General features: G+C 39.4%; 1 protein-coding gene across 1 annotated transcript in view; it reads left to right on the forward strand.

Moving 5' to 3' along the window:
* Positions 1–26,823, forward strand: part of LOC133463244 (uncharacterized) — a 401,257-nt gene that overhangs the window by 24,713 nt on the left and 349,721 nt on the right. The gene's annotated exons all lie outside the window — the stretch shown is intronic.

The following is a 26,823-nucleotide window of genomic DNA, read 5'->3' on the forward strand; positions in this document are numbered from 1 at the left end:
TGTTTGGTGTTTTTTGGTGTAACTTGGAAGCAGTGTGAGCGTGGGCTTCCAGGCCATACTGTCAGGTCACATTTTCTAGGTTTGCCTAAACCTGTTTAGATTTTGTAGTCATTTAAAACTGTGATTATAATTAATCAGAAGGAAATGAGAGAGTAATCATCTCTAAACTGGTCTCAAAGTTAGTCATAATTGAAAGTCTCGTTCAAATTCTGAGTAAAGAAACTCTGAGGTTTTGGTTTTAGAACAAGTGTTTAGAGGCGGTTCAGTGAGTATGTTAACCCTGAGTTACCGCAACTATAAAAAGCCCTCATCAATGGAGCTCCGATACCGTGACTGACCATGGCAATGCATAGTCAGTGAAAGTGATCTTCCTGTTTTAGTTAGCTAGAAATTATTGCAATCACGAACATGAGCACAAATTCACATGCAACATGGCTGCAGCAAAGACAAAGATAGTTGGCGTGGGGGGAAAATTGCAGAGCATGTGAATGTTAAGGAAAATTAAAATATTTAAGAACTGTTAATAATATCGTAATGAGGGCAAATTAATGCAGAAGTATTGGTCTCAATATTCAGTGTGATGTAGGTCCAAAAAGGTGAAAAAAGGTAGGTGAAAAAAAGAATGTGGAAGCAGTTCAAGACGATGCATAACACATTGTTCAGATATGTACCTCAAACACAACAGGCTCTGTGTAAAAACACTTCAGAGGGGAAATGGTGGTGCAGCCGCCTCACAGCTAGAAGCTACAGGGTTCAATTCTCACCAGGGACGCTGTGGGCGCTGAGGGCGTGTTTACTTCCCCCATGACTTCGGCACCCTGGAATTGAAAAATCTAAAGGGTCAAGAAGCCTAGGTGGGAAATATGGATTCAGTCAATGCATCCAGTCACATCCTACAGGGAAATGTCTTTGCTCACGCAAGTGGGAGCAGAATACTAATAAAGCTATTATAAACAATTATTGACGTCAGCTTTTAAATCATCTTGATTACTTGACGATTGCGTGGCTACTGGTAAAAGAAGGGAAACGGGAGGGGCCACTTTTCTCCCAGGCCTGCATCATTCACTTTCTCGTGGAATAGAACAGAATAACCTAAAGTATTTTCTGTGAAGAGTGGACTCACTCAGTATGTTTACATGCACAAACAGAAAGTTGAATTGTTGCCTTATTCTGACCAATATCGAAGTTTTAAATGCCATGCGCTTGTTAACTAATTGTACCGGAATAATGCCAACGCGTAGGTCTGTGTGGCGGCACCTAGCATTGTGGTGTCGAACGCACCTCACTAAATAATCGATTGTCTGTGTATGTATGTATGTGTATATATATATGTGTGTGTGTATGCGTATGTATATATATTAAATATAGTAATAATGCACATATATATGCCTTAGGTTTTTACCAGTATGGCAACCATTGATATGTGTGCAGACAAGGTAAAAAAAATAAAAATAATCGATTGTCTTCTGGCGCATGTACTGTATACTTGGATTTCTCTGAACCTCCAGTTTAATCCTTAGCTAGATTGTTGCCATTAGCTTGATTACGATGTGCATGTAGCCGCACTTACTGTGGTTGATATTTGTGATGTGCAGAAGGATAAGGGCATGTACTCTGATTGTGACATTCTGAATGGTTTAAACAATTCAGTCAAAAGCAGCCGTAAACAAATTAGTTTTTAACCTTGATTTAAAGGAACAGAGGGTAGTTGCAGTTCTTATCTAATCAAGGTACTCTTCAATGTCTGTCTTCAATAAATAACCAAAAACAAGAAACAAGCTTCAACAAGAATGTGATAGTGGATCTGTGCGGGTGAAGTATCATTTTTACTTAGAAATAGGATTTAGATCTCTTGTTCACATCCAAAGACACATGTGACAACAAGAAGGCCCGTTTTCAGAAGCTGCTACTGTGTCTTCCTAGTGTTGGCTTATGTATTGTATTACTTTTCACGTGTTCTTGAAAACATGATTCAACACCTCACACACACGGTTATTCTGATTAAGGTCAAAGGATGTTTTTTTTTAAATCATTCAAATCCTGATATATATCATTTAAAAAACGGTAGAAAGAAGAATAGTTATAAACTCCAATCATCATCATGACCTGTGAAGGTTAGATGTGGGGGGTCCATTTTATAATGTTTCAGATAAATACAGGTCATTGGAAACAATTCAATTCAATTGTATTTATATTGCATCTATTACTATACAAGGTGTCTCTGGGGCCCTTTCCAGAGACCCAGAACATGACCCCCGAGCAATTATTACATAAAAGGTGGGAGAAAACTTTAAGCCAAACAGTGGCAAGAAAAAGTCCCTTTTAGGAGGGAAGAAACCTTGTTCAGGACCTGAATCATGAGGGGGAGCCTCCTGCCGCCCTGCCATCTGACTGTGGGACTACATCTTCCTAGTCTGATGCAAGACATTCATTTATTTGCAGTTCCTCAAGTGACCACTGGGAGTAGCGCCAAGTCGGTCTCCATTGACCCTGATGGTAAAATGTTCAAATTTGTAACACAAATAAACATTTACAGCTTGGTTCAAAAAACCTTTTTGGTCTCCATGGCTAGAATTCACATTCAGCTGTTTTTAAGGTCCAGGGGGAGATGGTGAATTTGTATGTACCACATCCACATTACGTAAAATTAAATAAAGCAACAAATTGATATATTATTAGGACCATAGACCCTTTTTCAGCCTACGTCATATAATATTGTGCGCGCATTTTGAATTGGTGTTGTTCTCTATGGTTGTGACTAATAGATGAGAAAGCAACTGTCATACTTGCGTCATTGGACTCCAGTCGTCCTGGTTTTGTGTCATCTGTGTTTATGTACAGAAAACAAAGCCAGAAGGGGGGAGGATTTCTCATCAGAGACAAGCTTGCGGCCTATGGTGCATCCCTTCGTATCCCTCACTTCACAAACGGAAAGAAGCAGCTTCCTGCACACGAAGTGGACACATCCAGACAACCTTAAGTGATTTTACATTTGTATGTACAATATATTAGAATCAAACTGGTTCTGTATGTTGTAAACGGTAAATAATACGAATTTTAGGTTGCAAGCTATGTGTATGGATACATATATAGAGTCCGAGTCTCTGATCTCAAAACACAAAACTCTGAGTCTATGTCATGTTATTTGATGTTCTGCACCTGACCACAGAGAACATGTTCATAAGCATCCAGTGACATCCAGGCTCATAATTTATCTCTTTTTTGTAGACGTTCGGTTTCTCAATTAAATCGGTATATATATATCTGGCCACTGAATATTTGGCCACTTGCTAACGTCTTCAACCACTCACTAGTAAAACACGGATCTGGAAGTCAGACACCATTTGTCAAAAGTCAACTTGTTAAGGTAATGTTCGCTATCATTATAATATAATATATAATAATAGAATATATATGATAATCCCCTTGCATAGCTTGCATAAAAAGGTGTATAGACTTTTTATTGTTGGTGGGCATAACCAATGGGTACCTGTGGACACTTTAGCTACTTAGTGCTTAGGACTGTCTTCTGATCTGTGAATAAAGACCTAACAGTGCTTAATCATTTATATTTTGAAGAGACTATGCTATATTGTGGTGTTAATTGTAATAACAGGCCACTGTGACCGGCTGTGGGTTCGTCTGGAAGGGTCAAAGGACGGAGCTCAGTGAAACAGCAGCCTATACTTAGCGGGCATTAGCTGAACGATAGCAGCCTTGTAATCCTCCCGGCTTTCATCACAGCTGGGCGACTCCAGGCGAGCCACCCTCCATGTCAGCTATCCTTTCAGACGGACTAACTTCTCCAGACCCCCAGCTGTGACACAACCCCAGGGAGCCACCCTGGTCCACACCGGACCTCAACTTCACCCATCCTTGTTTTATTTCTACCATTTTCACGTTTTCTCTGGTGACATCAGAAATGAGGATGGACTGACAGGTTTGATCAGCATGAATGTAAAATAACATTAGCGTCATAGGTTTGCATGAGCTAAGCCAAGATAACTAAATGGCTAACTTGAATGTAATCTCAGTTTTTTACTTCTTACGTCTAAACTTCATATCCTATTTAAACGTGATATAATCAAAATCTCTAAAATAACTGCCGAGCTAACCTTTTGATGAGATAGTCTGCCTTGTTTCTCAAGCTGAGTTTTCTAACTTCTGCACAATCTACTGTTGAAGATCCAATGAGGATCAATATGATCAAAAACCATAAAATGTGGGCATTGTTTTCATTTATGTGTTTGCTGTTATCATAGTTGCTGTTTTCCTCAATACAATGATCATATTGAAGAAAGGTGTGTGTGAAAGAAAGAAAAACAAGTTGTTTTGTTAATAGCATTTTTAAAGCGTATTTATTTGAAATTTTCTGGTAAAGAATGGTGCAGATGCAAACCAACAGCGTGTGAAAACCACACAATGAGCTGGGTTGTGTGAACAAAAAGCTACTGGAAAAGAAAAACTTGTTTACTGAGTTGTTTCAACAGCTCAGTGTGAAGAGAGGAAATGGAAAAAAAAGACATGGGTTCTTTAATGGATGGTCTCTATTGTGTGTGTTGGTCTTAAACTGCCCACCAAAGTCAAATCAAAGAGTGGAAAATTGCAGTGGTAGGTGCGTGCACTTCCTATTCGTTATCTCATCTTATTTAATGGTTTCAGAAATATCTACAAGCTCCTCTGGCTTTTTTTTTGGTCTCAGTCCCTTTCTAAGACAGAGGTGACCCACACAAATGTTTTTGGGGAGAGCTGTTTTTGCATTTGCTTTATAAAAAAGAATACATATGTGTAAGCATATTTAGTTTTGTGACATTGTTAGATTATGTTTAATAGGATCAAAGGTGTTACTAGAACAATAAATGCTTTACTCCATGTTAACAGTAAGGCATGAAAGTTGTCTTTGTTATGTTAATAACTTTTTTATGTATGAATGTATTTTCAGGCTGTGGATTAGTTTAGGTTGCAGGAACTGAAAAATATGTAAAACTCCCTCTATGTTGCAAATGTTTTTACACTAAAAGACTGATCACATGACTGATGAGCAAAACAAGAAAGAAAGAAAGACCCTGCCGTGAACTAATCCTGCACACACCAGTGCACACGTGTGGCTCTCTCAGTGAGCAAGGCAGCAAACTGCACAACTTTTGAGGTGCTGGAGTCCTCACAGCTGGGATTGTTTTCTATGAAAAGTAAAAGAAGAACAAATTACAAAGATGAAAGTAAGTTATACTTTGATAAAGGTTCATCAGTGAAATAAATGTTTTTATCTCTTCAAGAAGCACCTGGAAACTAAAGACCCCAAGCATCAGTGGTGCTATAGATGCTGCAACAGACAGAAAAACAACAAACGCTCACTTTCAACTGTCCAGGCCACCACTGCAAAGTGAATTAATGAATTTACTGATTATCAGCTATGAAGATGCCATATTTATGCAAGAAAATTAATTAAATCTTTGCAATTTGTAAGGCTATAAGCATTTAGCCCAAAGGCATGGCTAGATGTTTAATTGACAGTAATTAATCTTCTTTTAATGGAGGTGACAACTCATCAGCTTCCGTATTTACTTGTAATAGCATTTCACAAGACACCAAACTAAGAAACTGAAGTGCAAAGCACCAAAACACCACAGACTCTTATATACAAAAAGTGATATTTCAGAGACAGGATGCAGATATTTAGATGAAAGAGGAAGAAACAGTATAATGTGCTCTTGGTGTTTCCCCGCAGCAGGCCTGCTGGAGTTTTAGGTTCATTTTAGGATATGCATAAAAAATATCAGTAACGTAAAACAGAGTGTTGTTAAGTTAAATTCATCATGTCATTTGAGGGTCAATGACACCCTTGACATTAAATTATTCGTAGGCAACTAGTCTCCCTCTAAACAAGCTTTAAAGTATAAACTGCCCACAAGGAGTCTAAATAGTTTGATGTATTTGGAAAAAATTTGCAAAATCAGAATGAAATAAAAAATCAGTGCATCTGTAAGAAAACAAAACTTTCAAGTAGTTCAGATGACGTATGTACATTTTGTCACAGAAGTAGCACCAACACTCCTCCTTATTTTCTTAAAAGTTGCATTATGATGCTTAAAAATATTACCTAAAGGAGACAGGAGCTTTCCTAAAAGAGAAAAATACTCCTCCTGGTGACAGATCCATGTGAAAGTCACACAAATTCCCAATAGATTTACTGGACTTTTTCCACTGTAATCCTTTACATTTTTAAGTTTTAATGTGAGCAGCTCTTCACAAGTTGAGCAATCAAATTCATCTTGTCAAGAATGCCATTTATTTCCATAATTTTGTTCACAAACTCAGAAGTTAAAAAGTTTTGGATACAGAAGGAAGCCTTCCACTTATGTCAGTTTGTCAGTATGTTACTCAAATACACCAGTCTATGGCTAATTTCAAACCATTTCCTCTGACAGGTTAAACTGATAACAATACAAAAGCAGAAACTGCCCACTGAGCTGATGGAAAGTTACTCAGCAATTGGGTTTGATCACAGGTTGAACTGAGCTGTTGTGAGGCATGTGACCTTAGTGCCTCATTTTGCTTGCAAATAGGTAGATTAACAATAAGGGCCAGAAGATATGGGTTTCATTTTAAGGTTTAAATGCAACAAACAAACAAAAAACTGTTGACATGATTACAGTTCATAAAGTTCAAAATAGTTCCTAATGTTAAAAACATAAATACATTTATTCCCTTAGTGGAGTGAGAACGGGGCATTTTTATTCAAAAAAATAATGCAATAAGCTAACTTTGTGCAAACCAGAGGCTGAAGTAATTGTCACCTCCCTAATCTTTGTATGGTTTATTATGGTTATTTTTTGTACTAAAAGGTACTTTTGTATGTATCAAACCTGACAGATGTACACATGTTTGCTGCATATTTCCATCAGGTGCCATGTCTGTGTGATGTGTGTGTGTGTGTGTGTTTGTGTGAAGTTTCCATATAGAAGAGTGGGCTGACTCAAAATGAGAACTTAGGGTTTCCTTTACGAGCTTGTCAGACATAAGACGAGTGGAAAACTGGTTTTTACTCACACACACACAAAAACACACACACACACACACACACACACACACACACACACAGACACACACACACACACACACACACACACACACACACACACACACACACACACACACACACACACACACACACACACACACACTCAATCACTATTTTTACAAAGAAATGTCAACATGTACTGACAAAAATATATTATATATGCTGAAAATGACACATGCAAAACATAGCAATACACCCAGTCATGACACAGCATTCACATACTGAGACAGACGCTCAGATACTGATGCCTTATTGTGAAATAGATAGACAACACACGCACGTGTCTCTGCTGAGAAGGTGTGGCTCTCTTCAGCAAGGAAATGTTCAGCAGCAAAGCAAAGCGCTCCAAACCACTGAGGGGGCTAAATCACGTTTTGGGTTAGATAGGAGGTCAAAAGTCAAAGTGTTTTAATTGAATGCAAAAAATACCACTAGACTTATCTAATGCAATAAAACAGCATTCATTTTTAAATTTGCAGACAGTAACATTGGTTTTAACATCGCTAAGTGTGTTATAACTGTAAACATATGAAAAAAATATACATATATATATATATACATACATATATATACTGTATATATGCATGTGCATGTGTGTGTAAATGTGGCCTGTCTGGTGTGCAGAGGCCTGAATGCTGCAGACACTTGTTTGCTAATCACCCGTGAATTCCTCTACACACACATTGTGTGAGCCTGGCTTCTGCTGAATAGTAAAATGCACTGTTGGATTTGCCATTATATGATAAATGGTAAATGGACTGCATTTATATAGCTCTTTTCTTGGCTTGTTGACCTCTCAAAGCACTTTCACACTAAAAGTCACATTCATGCATAGATGGTGAAAGGCCAGCTGTGTTTATTTGGACTGGGCTCCACAGACAAGGAGCTAAGTTAAACAGAAAACTTCACTGGAGTGTACGGAGGCAAAATGAAAACAGAACGACCTTAAAAGACTGCATGCTTCTTGAAAGTGCTCGTAAAAGGCTCGTAAAAGGTAAACGAAATGTGTTTATTGTTATTTAAGATTATTCTCCTTATTTGAGATTCAAAGCAGCATACTGGTACGAGCTACATTCACATGTTTCGAGAGATTGTTCAAAGATCCCAACTTTATCTATATAAGCACGCTGTCATACCAACACTTGCACAACAATGAACCCATCAGGGGAGCCTTTTGTGCTGGTGTTCCTGCATTTTCATTTATTGATTCAATCCAGACATGTCAAAACCATTGTATAGAGCGTAACATCATTAACGCTATGAATCTATATACCAGTATAAAAACAGATACACATACACACATGCGTACATACACAGTATGAACATATACAGTCCCTTGTAAATAAATTCATATAAATAAATGAAAATATTTTAACTGGATTTAGACAAAATAGATAAATCTATACCCAATGTGCACACACCTTTCTATATATACATACCTACTGTATATACGGGCACATGCATAGCAATACACATAACACACAAATCCTGTTTAATGGGTCTGAAAAGGTTCGCTGTCTCACTGTGCTTAGTGTGAAACATGGCTCCTTTAGAAGAGATTTGTGTCCTCTTGAATCACTTACTTCTGACTAATAAACACATTCCAAGATGATAGCTAATGTAAACCTATAACAAAAAGAGTCATTGAAGCCTCATTCTATTGTTTAAAGAAGTTTCATTAACGTTTTTAAACAGTAGCATTATTCTGCATTAAATAGCATTAATTTAATGATTAATTATTCAAACGCAAACATAAAGACATACTAGTTGGTTAAACATGTCCTATGTTACTGTATAAACAAAATTCATTTTGATGTGTTATTTAAACATTAGTTATTTTCGACTTGTAAAAACTTGAAAAGATGTCCCTCATGTTATTTGAGTCCATGTAAGTGTGACAACAAAGCAGAAGCATGCAAAAGTGCAGTAACATGAAAGAAGCCTGTAGACCAGCAGATTTTAATCTGTACTTTTTCTTCCAACGTATCATTGAGCTGTTTGTCAGTGGATTCAGGTGAGTCAGTGGTCCTGATTCGTCAACCTCAGATCAATTCTCTTCAAGACTTCTATATCATTAGGACCAACTGTCTTCCCATTCTCCATCCTCCTTAATGCACTCCTCACTTTAGACTTTAGACTAATCTTAGTGACCACCTGTTCCACAACGGTCAACTCTTCCACTCTTCATTCTCTTACATTTTCCTTCTTCACCAACTCTTCAAAGTACCGTACTCTTTCCATCTTCCCACCACACCCCTGGTACCTGTCAATGCATTACCATCTCTATCTTTAATCACTCCAGCCTGCTGCATGTCCCTCCCATCTCTATCTCTCTGCTTCACCAACTTGTATAAATCATTCTTTCCCTCCTTGCTGTCCAATTTAGCTTACAAATTATAATATCCCCTTTGTTTAGCCCATCCCACCTCTTCCTTCACCTTATGGTGTATCTCCCTGTACTTCCCTACCAGTTGACACTCCAATCCCTCTCTTACATGTCTCCCTGATTCTTTTATTTCAAATAATAATCATTTAGTTCAATTCAAATTCAAAATGCTTAATTAATCCCTGAAGGGAAATGAATTGTTGCAGGGGATCTGAAAAGCCTCTGACTGGTAAGAGACAACAATGGAGCAGGAGCAAGATCTACGAACCTGAACCTGGTGAAGAATGTGTTTGGTTGGCTCTCTCCGTGCTTCCCTCTGTCTGGTTCTCCTTCTGCTTGAAGCCTGTGATCTCCTTCATCCCTGGCCACATATCTCTTACACTGTTCTGCTGGAGTTTGTTCTCTAGCTTCCTCCTGTACACTTGATGACTTTAGCTGTAGTTAACCAATAACTGGAAACACCTCCTGACCGCCCAGAGCCTGTCTCAACACCTCTCTGAAAACCACACAACACTAATGCTTTTGCAGGTTCCACCACGTCATCCTCTGCTCTGCATTTGTCCTTTTTACCTTACCACCACCAGAGTATGGAGCATAACCACTAACAATATTGAACATCACATCTTCAGTTTCTAGCTTAAGACTCATCACTCTATTTGACACTCTTTTCAGTCTTTCTACCTGGTCTCCTGAATGACCAGAAAATATGCCTTCATCCTCTGCGTCATGTCAGCCAACTCTTTAGCTTTTCCTGTGATATTCCCAACATTCAAAGTCGGTACTCTTAGCCCTAGTCTCCTGTTGTTTCTCCTTTCTCTTTGCCAACAGACACACTTTCCAACTATCCTTCTTTGACCAACAGTTAATAACAGGACCCTGTGGGTCAACAGCACCTATAGTAGTTGTTATTAATACATTCCTGCATTTCTATGATGATTTGCTTTCATATCTGAAGGAAGCTCATGCCTCTGAGCATGACCTTCATTTTTTATGTGGAGATACAATCAAAAAGTTGTGTGGTGTACATTAAATAAGAACAGGCTACAGACTCTCAAGACAGAGATCCCCACAACAAAGCGAAACACCCTTAAGTGTTCTCTCTGTGTGTTTTAACCTTTTTGTTCATCATCTGTATTGTTTCTTGCACAATGCAATCTTTTAACATTTGAACGCAGATCGCCTTTCACTCTGTAGCTCTTTTCAAAGAGTGAACCTTTCCCCAAAGCTGGTTGTCCATCCTCCATGACTTCTTCTTTTTGCCACATTATTTGAGTAAAGTTTCAGTATCTTATGATTGTTTTCTTCTTTCCCCCCATATCTTTTTTTCTCTTTGTGCAAACGTGCATATGTCTGTGGGTGTGTGGGAGGGTGCACAAAATGTACCATGGTCTTGGGGCTGTGAGCAGCTGTGTTGCTTTCAACGTCTCTGTTTTTTAAACAAAACATCATCCTCAGTTTTCATACATTTTTCCATAATAATGTGTGTTTTCTGAACAAGACGCAACATTCAAACTTCAAAATTCAATTAAATTAAATTATATTTTATTTATATAACATCTATTACAATACAAGTTATCTCTAAGGGCTTTTCAGAGACCCAGAACATGACCCCCGAGCAATTAATACATTAAAGCAGCACAATGTAACTTTCAGCTTTTGTTGAGTTTGGCGGCTCCTTTGGACAAAAGCGGTAGTGCTTTACCAGAAAGAACACTACGTTTCCCATGAGCACCAGCGCGTACTGCCGGAAAGATCCTGTCCCTGTTGCGTGCATTTGTTTTGATAGCGAATGAAGACGGGACGGACTTTCAAAACTACTTTTCTGTTTCACCAAGTGAACAGACGGAACGAAGTTAAACTGCTGGAAAGGAACTGGAATTTACCGGGATACCTTAAACAAGGAAGCCAGGGAGCGGTATATGGAGAAAATAATGATTATTAATGGTTAGGGTTCATATGAAATCCCTATCAAAGAGTGGAGCTCCGATGAGGACTTACTGCCGCAGTTCTGCACAACCCACGTCTTAGGCTACCTTGTTTAGGAGTGTTTGGCAGCTGCTTTGGTAAATGTTTGACTCACCATGTGTTTCAATAAATTTGTATAATAGTACAACATACAGTACATATTTTGTATCACTCTTACTTCTCTTTTCTTTTTTTTCAACTGTTATATTATGCTGAAGAGGCTCTGAGGCGTGAAGAAAATTTTTGTTTTCCTCGTGAGATTATTTGTTTCCTCTGCAGTTACAAATAGAGTTAATATCTTTTCCTCAACAAACTAGTTTTATCTGAAGATTGGGGTTAATCGCACCGCAGAGAGCTGGCCAGCAACTGCGTTTAGCTGGAGAAGTGGGGAATAAAACCTGTGTGAATGTATGTTTGGTCGTTACAGCCGCGATCCAACTGAGCCGACGACTCTTTGTTATCTCAGATGCTTGGTCTCCGTGGTTCTTCCTCCAAGCAGGAAAACGGTGAAAAGTTAAACCATTATTGATCTTTTCCCCACGTCTGTTGTGTGGAGCTGCTGCAGCCACAACACAGCAAAGGATTATCAGCTTCTGCGGAGCTCTGAGCTCCAAGCCCCGCCCATTTTCATCTCGACTACGAATCGGGAAGGAGGGGGAAGTGACATATGACATAAAGCAGTCAAAGCCGTAAAAATGTGTAGTTTTTTAGTGTGGCAGGGTTCCTACCATGCTCCTCAAAGTTACATAGTGCCAGTGAAGGTGATACAGACCCCTCAGACCATGACAGAGGTTCATTAAACCTGTTGGAAGTTGATGTACCATCACAATGACTCTGGAAATGTGATATTAAGGTGGAAAAGTTACTTAATGCTGCTTTAACAAAGTTGAATCCTATATGCAAGTACATCTACCTGCAGTTCTTTGACTGACCACTAGGGGCTGACCCCAAAAGCAAGTGAGTCTAAGGGCCTGATTTACTAAGATCCTAAATAAAGAGTACTAAATTGCGTGTGCACTGAAAAAGTTTGCGCGTGCTGTTGTTGCGTGGTTTGCGGGTGATCAACTAAGATTGCGTGCGCAATTGATAACAGGTGCAAACCTCAGTATTTAAATGAGGTGTTGCGTGTCTTACGGTTTGCGGCGCAAACTTTGCGCCATGGAGAGTCTGGATGGAAAGCAGGATAAAGTCGCAAGCGAAAAATGAAATTTGACGAGTTGGAGTTAGAGATATTAGTGGAAGAGGCAAATTGTTGTGCCGTATTCAGCACCCCTGCCGTGAAAAGCACCCCCTCGTATATTCAATGATAAGTAGACCAAGAAAAAAAACAACACACTGACACTTCAATATATTTATATATACACACTCACACAAACACATACTTAGGAGTTTATATTATATATATTTACAAATATTATGGAAGACAACACAGTAAGCAGGCTATTAATTAATGACATCAATAACCATTTACCCGATTTTTGTTATCTGTGACTGTGATTGTGGGAAAGTATGACTATTGTGGAATCCATGAGCACATTTAAACATGAATCATTAACACAAAACTGGATGCTAAACAGAACGTGACACGGAATGAGAATATAATTTTTGTCAGACGAGGGGGTGCTTTTCACGGCAGGGGTGCTGAATACGGCACAACACCGGGGTATGACAACTGCAGAACAAGTATAGGCGCACAATAAGAAACACTTTTTTCTCCATGAAAACACGTGATTTATTTATTATCACAAATAAAAAAATGAATGTGCCTCCTGTGGCAACCTTTTGCTGAATAATACTCGATTTAACATTCAAATAAAATATTTCTCCTTTTGCATGTGGAGATTAGCACCTTCCTTTCGAACGTATTAAATACAGACGCAATCACAATCCCCGCAAAAACTTTCAGGCTTGGTAAATCTCATTGCGCGTGGTAAATGGACCAATTTGCATTTTTCCCCTCCCAGTATTTAGCGATTTCTGGCGGGTACGCCCCATATTGATTATTCATCAGGGCAAAAGTACTAAATGAATAGCGTGTGCTATTTTGCGCATTTGAGAGGCGCAGTCCTCTTTGCACGCTGTTAGTAGATCAGCTGGCACTTTGGTTTGCGGGTGATGTCAAGTTTGCACACGTTTTTACACACGCAAACCTTTAGTAAATCAGGCCCTAATTGTGTTAACAAACCACCTTACTGGCAGTGGGCTGGTCTGGAAATATCCAAGGGCAGAGCTCAATTAAGAGGCAGGCAGCCTGGCTACATGCAGCTATCAGCTCTGATGTCGTTCTTGAAGAAACATTTGAAATGGGACATCCTGCTCCTTCAGAGCGGATCAAATGAAGGAGCCAGGAGCCACTGCAGATCATTTCAGGTTTCTTACAAGCAGACATTTCCTGAGACCCTCAGTCAGTCAGGCTGCAACTTGCAGGCCTTGGCCGGCAGGCTTAGCAGACTGCAGGTGACCCCAGCAGGTCCGAGCCCTTGGTGCCAGACGGAGCAACACGGGGTCCCAGTGGAAATCTGATAGTCCGCATTTCAGCTCTGGTACCACTTGTTTCAGATGTCGTTTTGGTAGCGACACTTGAAATGAGGATGTGTGGAAAGATTTGATCAGAATTAATGTAAAGTAATTATCATAAGATAAGCCAGCAGAGCTAAAATAGATAAGTTACACAGAGCCTTTTCTGAGAAACTTCAAGCTCTTAACAGTTTATATGTTATCATGAAATTATACTTCAATGTATGTGTGAAGCTTTTCTTAGAATACAGAGTGATAATGTGACCATTACAGTCCTGTTTTCTTTCTCTGTAAGTAATTCATTTACAGTTTTTCTCAGTCGCTTTGGTACATTTCTCAGATCAGAATTGAAATTCTCGAAACTACTTGTTCAATCTTCACATCATTGTGTCACTTGTGCACATCAAAAAAGCAGTTTCTCATTTCTTTGAACAAGTTGCAAATGCATTTGTCATCCATGCAAATGATAATGTACAATTTTCTGCTGTTTCCTACATTATCAGTTGTGTATGTCATGTTGATCAAAATGTATTATAATGGGTCTCTGTTGAATAGTCTCACCCCCCACAACATTTAGGCATTAGTTCATCGCATAAGTCTTTACATGCAAAATGGTTGAACAAGTTGTCATAATATGTCAGCATATTTCTATACATTTCCATTAGACTTTGTTTCTAAATCTGGCCTGAATTGGTAAATTGAGCCCAGGTGAATCTTGACTTTCTGTAATGAAGGGAAATATGTCAAGCATTAGATCAACCAATGATCAACCCGTTTTCTGAAATAGCTCAAAGGTGCATCTCATGAACTATCAGCTGGCAAGTATACATATAGCCGGAGCACAACACAATGTTACAATGTCTGACAATGGAAGGACAAGGAATTGGACGGGGTCAACAGCCAGAGAGAAGAAGAAGAGGAAGAGGAGTGAGGCTGCGTGGCGGAGGAGTTGGGAGGCAAAACAGAGGAAGAGGCAGAAGAGGCCGAGGACATATGCGCGTTCCTGATGAGATAAGAGCTACACTTGTAGACCATGTTCTCAATCATGGGCTTACAATGGCCGAGGCTGGTCGAAGGGTGCAGCCAAATGTTGGGAGAACAACTGTGTCCTCAATCGTTCAGACTTTTCGTCGACAGAACAGGTATGTAATCTAACAATAGGCACTGTACTGTAATACTGTACACTTTCTGTAATGCTTCATACAATATGACAGTATTCTACTTTCATTTTACAATATACAGTAAGTATACTATATACAGTGACATTTTATCTTACTCAATTTTGTGTTTTGCATTACTATATTTTTTCCACATAGGACTGCAAGACAACTTCACAGGGGTGGCAGAGGGCCCCTTTTCACACCTGAACAGGAGGAGGCTATTTGCACCATGGTTGTACAAAACAATGCCATAAGACTAAGGGAGATAAAGACTAAGCAATTTGACTGTCTTATCCGTACACAATGACACAAGCACTTGTGATTCTGATGCACTGACACGTTCATTGACACAGATATTTAATTTTGAGAGATGAACTAAGGATTTTGAGCAAGAGACTGGCTTTTGCAGGTAATCCATGGTGTTTTGCTATTTGTACGAACTGTTTTGAGAAATGCACTTACTGTTTTGCAAATGTCGAGGATGATCTGAGAAATGTACCAAAGCGACTGAGAAAAACTGTAACATCAGTTATTGATAAAAGAATCCTCTCTGACAAATGGTGTCATACAAATTAGTTGGCAGTAATGTCACAGTAAACTTTGTAACGTGTCAACCAATTTATACAGAGATTCATGTGTGTATTAGTGAGATTAGGTTCCAGGAGCTGCCACACCAGAAGATTCATTGTCAAAGTGTACATTTTCACTTGTCTGGCAGTCAGTCAGTTGTCAAGTCAACAACTGCCGTCTGTAACATTTGTGTGGGAAAATGCAAATAAGTGTCGTATGACTGTGCCCTGTTAGTATCGGTTTAGTGGAGTACAGAGGTTCCACATTATTTGTCAAGACTCTTTAATATATAATCATGTGAGCATGGTGTCTGAGATACTAGATGTGAACATAACTGCAGATAGAGTTGGGCCTTCTCCCAGATGGCAAAGTCTAATTCAAAAGTATAATATCATGTATGTACTGTATGTATATTGGTCTAAAGATCCATGACAACATACAGTACAGAAACTAAACTGAATCAACAGCACCCCTCGAAGGTGAAAGTTTATTCTTCAGCCTTTAAGCTTTAAGTTTTGCCATTCTTGAGGGGGAAAAAAAACTACATTAAAAGAGTCATTCAGAGAAATAAATGTATTAAAGTAGTTGACTGAAAAGTTTCAGAGGCTCTTTGTTTGAGCTTTTACCAAAAAGATCCATGTAGTTAAAATGTTATCCAATCTGCAGATGGAGTATAATTAAATAATTAAATGAAGCTCACATCATGACCTCATGTGATGTGGTGTTTTTTTTTTTGTTTTTTTTTAAACTCTTTATCAATTTAATGATAATAAAAACAGGTTGTGAGAAATACTTATGAATAGTTAGTAGAAAGTGTTTCACGGCGCACACAGGTTGGAGAATCAGGGAAGACTTCTGCTGTAATCTGTAACATTCACTCAGAATGAGGTCTAGAGCAAATTTTATCACCTCAACAACTCAAACCTCATACATTTTTGTCACTTTTGCATCAGACATTACATGGACCGGATCTGTGTAATATGGTCTTTTTTGTGATATGGTATGAGCTAAATCCTGACCCCCAGGTTGCTTCAAGAAAATCCAGTGTAAAAGATTTTGCAGTGCAACAGTTTACCACCCGGTACATGTACGTCTCAGAGCACAGACACATGGAATTCACTGCTCAAGACTCTCACCTCCTCTCCTTGAGTGTGACAGTCCGACAGACTATGGCCGGAAATGTTCCTCACAGCACTGTATCTTCAGGTAGGACATCAATTACTCTTCATAAGTACTTCACACAACCTCTCTCCAAAAGGGTGCATTCTAAGGACACAGTGGTGAACTGTGGTGAACTGTGGTGTACACAAAAGCCCGCAGATATGAGGTTTGGAGGGATGGCATGGGGCTGATAAAATCGGTCGGTATACTGTATTCCTGGAGTTTTAGACTTACCATGTTTATGTAGATGATACCTCCCAGACCATGATCCAGACCAAACAACTGAGCCTTGAGACTTTATAGCTCCCCCCTAACCTAAGGTTCCCAGGATTATCTGCACTCAATAAATCAACGCCTGTTGGAAAGATTGCTGAGGATGTTCATTTTGAGTATTTTTAACTAGTCTTTTTCTTTAAGTTTGTACTTCTTCTAACACCGCCATAATAATACAACACAGGCTCACCGGGTTCACTTATTTTCTTCATCCATTCAAATGTCATCGTGCAACGAAACACCTCAGCTATAGTTATGTAAACTGGTTATATAATTTATTAAGAATGCTTACAAAAAGGGCACAATGAAGCTAAACCTTTTTGGGTGTTAAAAATGTCTTTTGCACTCAACGCTGCAGCGTTGGCTTTTCTTCTCTTGTCATTCACTTCGACGTAGGTTTCAGCACTAGTTACTTACCTAATTATAGTTTGGGGAAAAGATAATTGTAGTGTAAAAATAAAGCAGCAAAAGCAATTTCCTCTTAAAACGTCACTACTGTTGTGGCCAAAGTTTGGGCAGGAAACACATTTTCCTACTATGAGTACAACAATAGTGAAACATCTTGAAACCATCTTCCCAGATCTCAGCACCATCAAGGCAGAAAATTACAGATTGTGATCAACTAAGGCGACCAATACAACAAGAGTATATCTCCATGAGTCAGGATTTGATTTAATGATTAGATGTGTCTGATAATTTGTCAAGATACACAGCTTCAAAATGTTTATTTAGCTGTTTGGAAAGCAACACCAATGTGTACCCGCTGTGTCAATTTGTTAAATTCATGCAGAAACAGTTCCTGCCTCATTGTAACTACAACAGAAACCCCTTTATCTGGCAGAAAACACCACCTCTCCTTGCCGCTTGACCTTGTTTTGCAAATAATTTCAGGACTATCTGGTGTTTTCCAACATAAACAATACATGTCCACATGGTGCCCTCACTGGCCACAAGATGTGATCCATGTGCTTCTCATGACTGTTTGTATTTAGAAGTACTGAGCACTGTGCTAACCTAATTACAACAGTATATATCCACAAATGTTGTGAACTCAGCCACCACAAATGAAGCTGTCTCTCCCCATCTGTCTTCAGTGCACGAAAAATCTGATTTGTTTTCCCCGCCAGGGAACACTTAACTTAGCTTAGCTTCAGCAGACGGTCCCTCTTACATTTCAAGCGGAGCGGAGAAACCATGTGACTGAATGTGAAGATTCTTTTGCTAGAGTGGAAGGTGTTGGGTTTATTGTAGAAACTGCTTGTGGTTTTAACCTCTCTCTCTAAAAGAGGGTTTGCTGTGTCATGGAGACAGCTTCCGTCACAAGATGTTAAAGATTTGTTGTTGGTCGTTTGTTTGAAAGGTAAAGAGCACTGATTAACCCTTAATGTGTTATGTCCTACTGGGATATAAAGAGCAAATAAGCAGCAATACATACAGTATGACTGCAAAAATTGTTTGACTTGTTGCTTTGTGTGCTCCTTCAACCGTGCTTTTTTTTAAATGCCATATTAGTTATTCAACCAAAACCAGAAGCTGTGCGTTTCTCAGCTTCTTGCCATGGCAACAAATATGGTTTTTATTAAGCAGAAGGCAAGAGGCACATAAATATGATTGTTTCTTTTTTTATCTCAGCTTTTTTTTTCATAATCAACTTACATTTCACCCAGATGTTCACCAAAGTGCGGTTTATGAAACAACTATGTTACAAAGCAGAGTTTAGAGTGATCTACTTTTTTTTTCCCCACAAGGTCTGACCATGTCACAAAAATGTGTGCACACTGGGCACACACACTGGTTAGCACTGTGATTACTCGTAACACATGACTTGGCATTTCTCAGAAGGGTTAGACCACATAAAGAAGCCATTTTACCTAATGAGATGATTATCAAACACAGACATATAATTCAGAAATATGGAGATATTGAAGAAAAGGAGAAATACTTGTACTCCTTGCTGGCCAGATAAAAACATACACTCACTGGCTATTTTATTAGGTACACCTTTCTAGTACCGGGTTGGACCCCCTTTTGTCTTTGGAACTGCCTTAATCCTTCGTGGCAGAGACTCAACAAGGTTCTGGAAACATTTCTCAGAGAGTTTGGTCCATATTGAAATGATAACATCACGCAGTTGTTGCAGATTTTGTCGGCTGCACATCCATAAGTGAATCTCCCGTTCCACCACATCCTAAAGGTGCTCTATTGGACTGAGATCTGTTGACTGTGGAGGCCGTCTGAGTAGTGAACTCATTGTCATGGTCAAGAAACCAGTCTGAGATGATTCACGCTTTATGACATGGCTCGTTATCCTGCTGGATAGTAGTAGCATCAGAAGTTGGGCACATTGTGCTCATAAAGGGATGGACGTGGTCAGCAACAACACTCACGTAGGCTGTGCCGTTGACATGATGCTCAGTTGCTACTAATGGGCCCAAAGTGTGTCAGGAAAATATCCCCCACACCATCACCAGCCTGAACCGCTGATACGAGGCAGGATGGATCCATGCTTTCATGTTGGTGACTCCAAATTCTGACCCGACCATCCGAATGTCACAGCAGAAATCAAGTCATCATACCAGCCAACGTTTTTCTAATCTTCTGTTGTCCAGTTTTGGTGAGTCTGTGTGAATTTAGCCTTAACTGACAGGAGTAGCACCCGGTGTGGTTTTCTGCTGCTGTAGCCCGTCCACCTCAAGGTTCGACCTGTTGTGGTTCAGAGATGCTTTTCTGCATACCTCGGTTGTAATTAATAATTATTTGAGTTACTGTTGCCTTTCTATCAGCTCGAACCAGTCTGGCCATTCTCCTCTGACCGCTGGCATCAACAAGGCCTTTGCGCCCACAGAACTGATGCTCACGAGATATTTTCTCTTTTCGGCCACTCTCTGTAAACCCTAGAGATGGTTGTGGGTGAAAAATACTCAGACCAGCCCATCTGAACGTGGCATGGTTGTTGTACCAAAGTGACTTAAATCACCTTTCTTCCCCATTCTGATGCTCTTGTTTGAACTGCAGCAGATCGTCTTGACCACGTCTACATGCCTAAATGCATTGAGTTGCTGCCATGTGATTGTCTGATTAGAAATCTGCTTTAACGAACAGGACAGGTGTACCTAATAAAGTACACTGCAGTTGTTTATTTTAACCATATACACTTCAAAATGAAAGTTACACACATTGCAAATGAGATATAGCAAATCTTAAAAACGAAAAAACAGGTTGTCCCATAAAAATCTCTTTGAAAAACAGCTTAAAGATTAAAAAAAGAATCTCACTTCTTTGTCCCTTGTTCAAGTAATTTATTATTTCAGTTTCATACCTGGTCAGCTTCCACTCGATGCTGTCAGTTTTGTTTTGCTTGTTTTCTCTGAAGGCTCAACAAGCAAGAGTGAATCCAAACTATTTCTGTTTTTACATTCTAAAATTAGAGCCATGAAAATTAATTTGTTTGGTAAATCCACATCTGATTTTATGTCCAGCTGCACCAGCATCTGTTAAAGATGGTTCAGATGATTCTCTTTTTCAGAAGGACTGTCGAGGACAGACAAAGTCCCAAAGAGAAACAAAAGTCTACAAATGTATGATTGGAGCAGAGTTTTAATTGTACTGCACATAATGCATAAATTAGATACTGTATATGTCTGAGTGTTTCAGAAATTCAAAAACTGTCACAGACCTGTAAAGATAAAGGTTTCCATGACAGTTCAATTCAATTCAATTCAATTTTATTTATATAGCGTCTATTACAAAACAAGTTGTCCCTATACGCTTTCCAGAGCCCCAGAACATGACCCCCGAGCAATTATAACACAAACAATGGCAGGTAAAAACTATAAAGAGACTATAAAAAGAATAAAGAGTTCTATGTACAGTACATATGACTGATACATTGTTAGTTGGTGTACAACAGGGACGACTATAATAACAGATGTAGACAGCCGACACTGGGATGGTCAGAGGGGGACTGCAGGTCAGCATGCAGCTCCTGAGGCTCTGGCCTTCAAACAGTTGAAGGTATTTTGATCTTAGATAAGATAATATTTGATTTTACTTTAAAATACTCCGTGTCTGTAAAAGGTGCTCTAGAAGTAAATGTTAATTTTGTAATTACTAACAGATATTACGGGGCTGTTTTTCATGTTTGCTTGAAGTACCTGACATGACAGGAAACAGCAACCTTCCTTTCATTACGCTCGCTTTTACTCGTTGGTTAAAAGCAGTAGTGACACCATGTGTATCAGGGAAAATACTATCTGCCTCTGAATCTGCTCGACACTGAGCAAAAGATTTCTTTTTTTGAAATAAAAACGTATAGGTGGCAGTAAACTAGTCAAGATGCTATAGTGCAATAAAACGCAGTTCCTCAAATGACCACTAGGAGCTGGCTCCAAATGTACTGAATTTCCATTGACCATGGTAAATCTGGGGGTCCTACTGTTCAGTATGTACAGACATACTGAAATAACATATATGTAAATGTATAAAACTGGAAACAATATATTTATGTTGTGTAAAACCAGAGGATTTTTGTCTTTTATTGAAGTTTTCAGTTGTTATTACTACTTTTTTTTCAGTTACCTTTGTATCCCAGTGACCAGCTTATAGACCCCTTTCATTTTAGCGAACAGTCAGTACGTTTACATGCATTAACAGAAAGTCGTTGCCATAATCCGACCAATACCGAATTTTTAAAAGCCATGTATATCTACACCTTAGCCGGGCCAAACTGAAGCTCTTGAGATCAAACTTTTAGTGCCAGATAATGCATCCCAATCCAAATAATTTTGGCATCTATACGCAACCCATGCTGAACCGAGCTACTGACTGCCCCGGGAAGTGACGAGTCACAGGAGCGGGAATAATAACAGTCACGGCATCACAACAACACAGTAACAGAAGAAGAAGAGGGACACTTTGCGTGCATCTTACCTGCAACATGATCAGGTTTAGTATGTATGAAATCTACAGAGCTACTGCATTGTTAGCGTACATTTTTTTGCGCTTGTTTCCTAATTACTGGAAGAACGCCAACGCGAAAGTGCGTGACGTGCCACCTAGCGTCACGGAGTCGAATGCATCACTCAATTATCAATTGTCTTCTGGCGCATGTATACTTGGATTTCTCTGAACCTCCAGTTTAATCCTTAGCTAGATTGTTGCCAATAGCTTGATTTAGATGTGCATGGAACCACACTGACTATGGCATATTTGGGTAGGCGGAGCATAGCTGAAGGCAAAACAACTTCGACTGTAACCTGGTAGCAGCGTTAGCAGCCATAAATTAGTTTTGAAAGCTATGGATGAAAATAATACTTTGTAAAACTCACACTAGTGACCTAGTATGAGTACCTAAATTCACCTAATTGCCAGGACCATGACTGTTACTAAAAGAAATTAACCCTGACTAGCCGACCCGTACGCTATCACTCAGTGGATGATTTAATCATTACTCTCATTAGTAATCCAATTTCTGATTAGATGGGCACGATATCTTGAACACAAAACAATTTCTGTGGCCCCTTCAGTTGTAAGTCCATATGAAAGTGCTACGGTACATTACAATCCTTTGACTGAAAAAAGTCACCCCCCACGACAAAAGCAAGCACGAAACATGCTGTTCAGTCAACATTGGAAAGATAATAGGCAAACAATCTTGTGGGCTCTGGAGCTACAAACCTTCCTGGCTATAGTTGGCGATAGCTAACAATAACAAGAACGACCAGCTGGATGTCCTCCAATTGTTGTTGTTTGTAGCATCATGTTTGTTGTTTTTGCTCTAGTGTGATGACACGCTTGGCATTTGGTCTAAGCCCCGCGGGCCCAGTGGCGGTTCCACTTGCAGCGGCAACACTCACCTGAACTGGCTGGACCATTCCAACCTTTCTGGCCCGCACCGCCTGGACCGGACCGCTTAGTGGAAACGCCAAAAAGAAAAGACACTGGATGTAAATTTTTGTATTTATCATTTCAATTTTTCCCGAGAACTTTTTAAATATGGTTGACAAACGGAAACAAACACAGCTGTTGGCTGTGCTTTCCAAAAAGCCTAAAAGAATAGCATAAAAAAGTGAATTTTGTAGTGAGATGTAACTGAAAACTACATGAGTTGTATGTTTTTTATATGTGGAATAGACTTTATAATGTGCAAGTATAGCTGCTGTTTGTTGTTGTAATTTTTATGTTATGTTACGTGGAGTCTTGGGTCCAGCATTGGTATAAAAATACACAAAAAAGATCAGTTATCTTGCTTATCTTTTTATTTTCATTTGATTGACCTCTGATAAAATGTCAATTATATTTACATCATTTAATTTATCATTAAATGTATTGTATTCAACATACGTGGAAGAAATCATTCAACACGTTCATAATATCATAAAACTGAATAATGAAAAGATAATTCCGGCTTCCTCTTTTTAATGAATTCAACGACTTACAAATAATAACCCTGTATCTGTTCCAAGCATATGTGCACATACATAACAGGTTTGACATTTCTTTGTGGATCAAAAGTGTTAAAGAGTACACATGACAGCTGATAGGATAATACGATGATTTAGATAAAGACGTTTTATCTGTGTTTCCCCTGGAGTACCTTTTGTTTTGTTCAGTGTTTGTCTACCCACAGAAGCATGAGAGTGTGTGATGTGGTGAAACATGTACACTCTTACACAAACGCAGTGGCATTATGCACCTGGCTGTAGCCTGACAAAAGTTTATCAGCGAGTGAATCTAGTGTAAACCAACGCTGCAGGTGTCTCGTGCGTGTGCATGTGTGCGTATCCGTGTACAGACGAGACCCTTTTTCCCGCCTGAGATCAGCTCTGCTGTTGCAGTTCAGCAGTGTATGTGATTAAGATGAGACGAGAATGGTGGATTGAAAGAAAAATGAAAAGTTTTTGACACAGAAGTGTTAAGGTGTCAAGTTAATTAAAAGTTAATTCACATTTGTTCTCCAACTATAAAAGTTTGTTAACAACTCAGAGTTAATGCATTCGGACCAAAAAAGGGAGACGTAGTCCTACAGTACATTTCTTGAAAATGTAATGAAAACTAAAAAGGATCAGAAGAACATAGGCATATCTGCACATATCTGTAAGCACAAGCTCTGGCATGGTGGCTGTTTTGATTCTCTGCTTCTCCATCACATTGACATTTGCTCCCCACGTGGATCAGCAATTTCTAAACAGACTGAACCAAGGACAAGGACATGTGCATGCTCTTTATGAAGGCAGAGACTGCACGCCTTATGTTCAAATTATGGAGCGACAGAAAAATGTAAACACTTAACAATAGATAAGAAATGGAAAGGAAGATGGAAAGGAGGAAGATTTAATCATTACTACTACTGTCATTTAGCAGATGCTTTTCCCCAAAGCGACTTACATCTGAGAGAACAACACAAGCAAGAAATCACTTAGGAGGGTACAGCTGGATCAGTGCTGGTCAGACTGCTGTGTGATTATTAATCACGTTTTCTGAAAATGTTCTGCTAGAATAAAATGCACAAACTGGTCACGGCAATGTATTGTGTTAAATTGGTTAAAATAACTCATACTTGAATATCAGACAGTCAGAATTTTTTTTTACATGTGCATTACCAGGGGAAGTCCTTTTCTTGTCTGTGTTTGGGGATGCCAACCTCAGAGGAAACCCCTCCTCTGCCTGCCTCCCACGCATCCACCTACACAGTGGAAACTTCCGTCTGAGAAACACACACACACAAAAACATGCACGCTCACAAATCACACAGTGTGCTCACCGAGGCCACTTGTGAGTCTTTCAGGTGACGTATATGCACCTTCTGGAAGCCATATTGAGCGGGGATGAAAAGAATTCTATTAAACATCAGCCGAGTTCACCGAAGAATATTAGATTACGAAATGTATTACCCTGAGTACAACATTGATAGACCTGTATGCTGACTATTACAATGCAATACATCCTCTAAACCAATGAGCCATAGCATTAAAACCACTGAAAGTGGGTAACACATGGAAAAACCCATTTCTGGGAACCTTTGCATCCTGGCGCTCACATAGATGTCATTTTCGAGAGTTGACACGTACCTACACATTTTTGGAGACCTATACATTTGCAGCAGCAGTCATTTGTCCTCACTGGAGGAAAATTGCAGATGCAACGCCTTGTAATGGATAATCAATGGATGATTCGTCATTTATGTCAAAAGTTCTTTTCAAATGTGTGTGGGAATTGCAGAAAAACGCGGAGACAATTTCCCATTCGAAAACGTGTGTTGTTTATTGAACGACCTCAGAACACTGAAACTACAAAATGGAGCTGTCCAGCAGCTAAAACCGCATGGAGCTCAACGTCATGACCACATTTAAAGGGGCCACGATCCCTGAACCGTCATAGTTACATGAAGGACAACATGCTGCATTTAATAATGAACGGTGTGTAGAACCACACTAACGAAACAAACAAGGTGAATTATGTCCGTAACATTCACTACATGTGTTTATTTTCTACTTTCCATTGACTTCCATGGCAGGAAACTGAATCATATTCTGGTCTCTTCAAAGAGCACAGCTCACAATTTTAGACAAGCTGACAGACAGATGGCCTCACATCTCACCTTTAGAATATCTTGGTACACTGTGGGGCTCATGGAGGGTTCAGCGACTGTAAAATAAGCCCAGGTCATCATCCCTCCACCACCATGCTAGACAGTTGAGTGTGACATGTTTGTGCTGTGCTGTGTTGGAGCTGTGCATTATGGCTGCACATGTCCACCTACACTATTCTCTGAGTAAAAGTCTTGTGGCTTGTTCTGATTCAACGTTTCAAGCTCAAACCGCGCTGCTCTGTTCTTTTAAGAGATGAGACATTCTTCTGCCAACTGATGTGGCTCGTCCGGGCCGGTTTGAAGACCAGATGATGGACTAATGGCTGACTACGTCTTCAAATTGAGCTAGCACCGAGTTAAGCAAAACACAGGAGTCTTGAAAGATCGAGTCCAGTGAGTTTTTATTCCATGAAACAGGAGTAACAACACGAGCCGATCTGCAGACACAACTGAAGTTACAAAGCTGAGCACCAACTTTTAAAATCCATCTTTGTGGGGGGGATTTTAGTTAAAGGGCATGACTTATCATGCTCCTTTTTAATAATCTAGATTTAAACATATTGGTTACTTAATATTCATCTTCAGTACAGGTTTTGACTATATTGCAGTCTGAATTCTTACTGGTGGATCTTAAAAAAAGCTTGTTTCATGTCTTCACCTCCTGCTCACACATCATAATCACATGTTGGCAGTGATCCTGGTCCACACAACCATACGTAGTGTCAAGGTTGTTCATGCACTCTTCCCATACTATCACATGTCTTATCATCTTACGTTTGTCCCCAGAATCCCTCCAGCATCTTCACTTGCTTACACTTAGAGGGAACTCTTATCTCTCCTTATCTCTCCTAAGCGCCGAGCAGTCAGCACCAGAGACCATACATCAGTTTTAATTGACATTCATTCGGCTCTGCAGTACTTTTATGTGCCTTTTCTATGCTCTTCAGGACTATTTATATAGTATAAATTATATATGTATATAGGATATGTCAGCTTTTAAGACACTTCACTACAGTGCATATATTATACCATGCATATCATACTGAGGTGTCTGAAAGCTGATGAATAAATCCAGACTCACCGCTGTGTGGTAGATTTTTACACACATGCACGCTGTTAA

The sequence above is a fragment of the Cololabis saira genome, chromosome 17 (assembly GCF_033807715.1).
Source record: "Cololabis saira isolate AMF1-May2022 chromosome 17, fColSai1.1, whole genome shotgun sequence".
In the NCBI taxonomy this organism is placed as follows: Eukaryota; Metazoa; Chordata; class Actinopteri; order Beloniformes; family Belonidae; genus Cololabis; species Cololabis saira.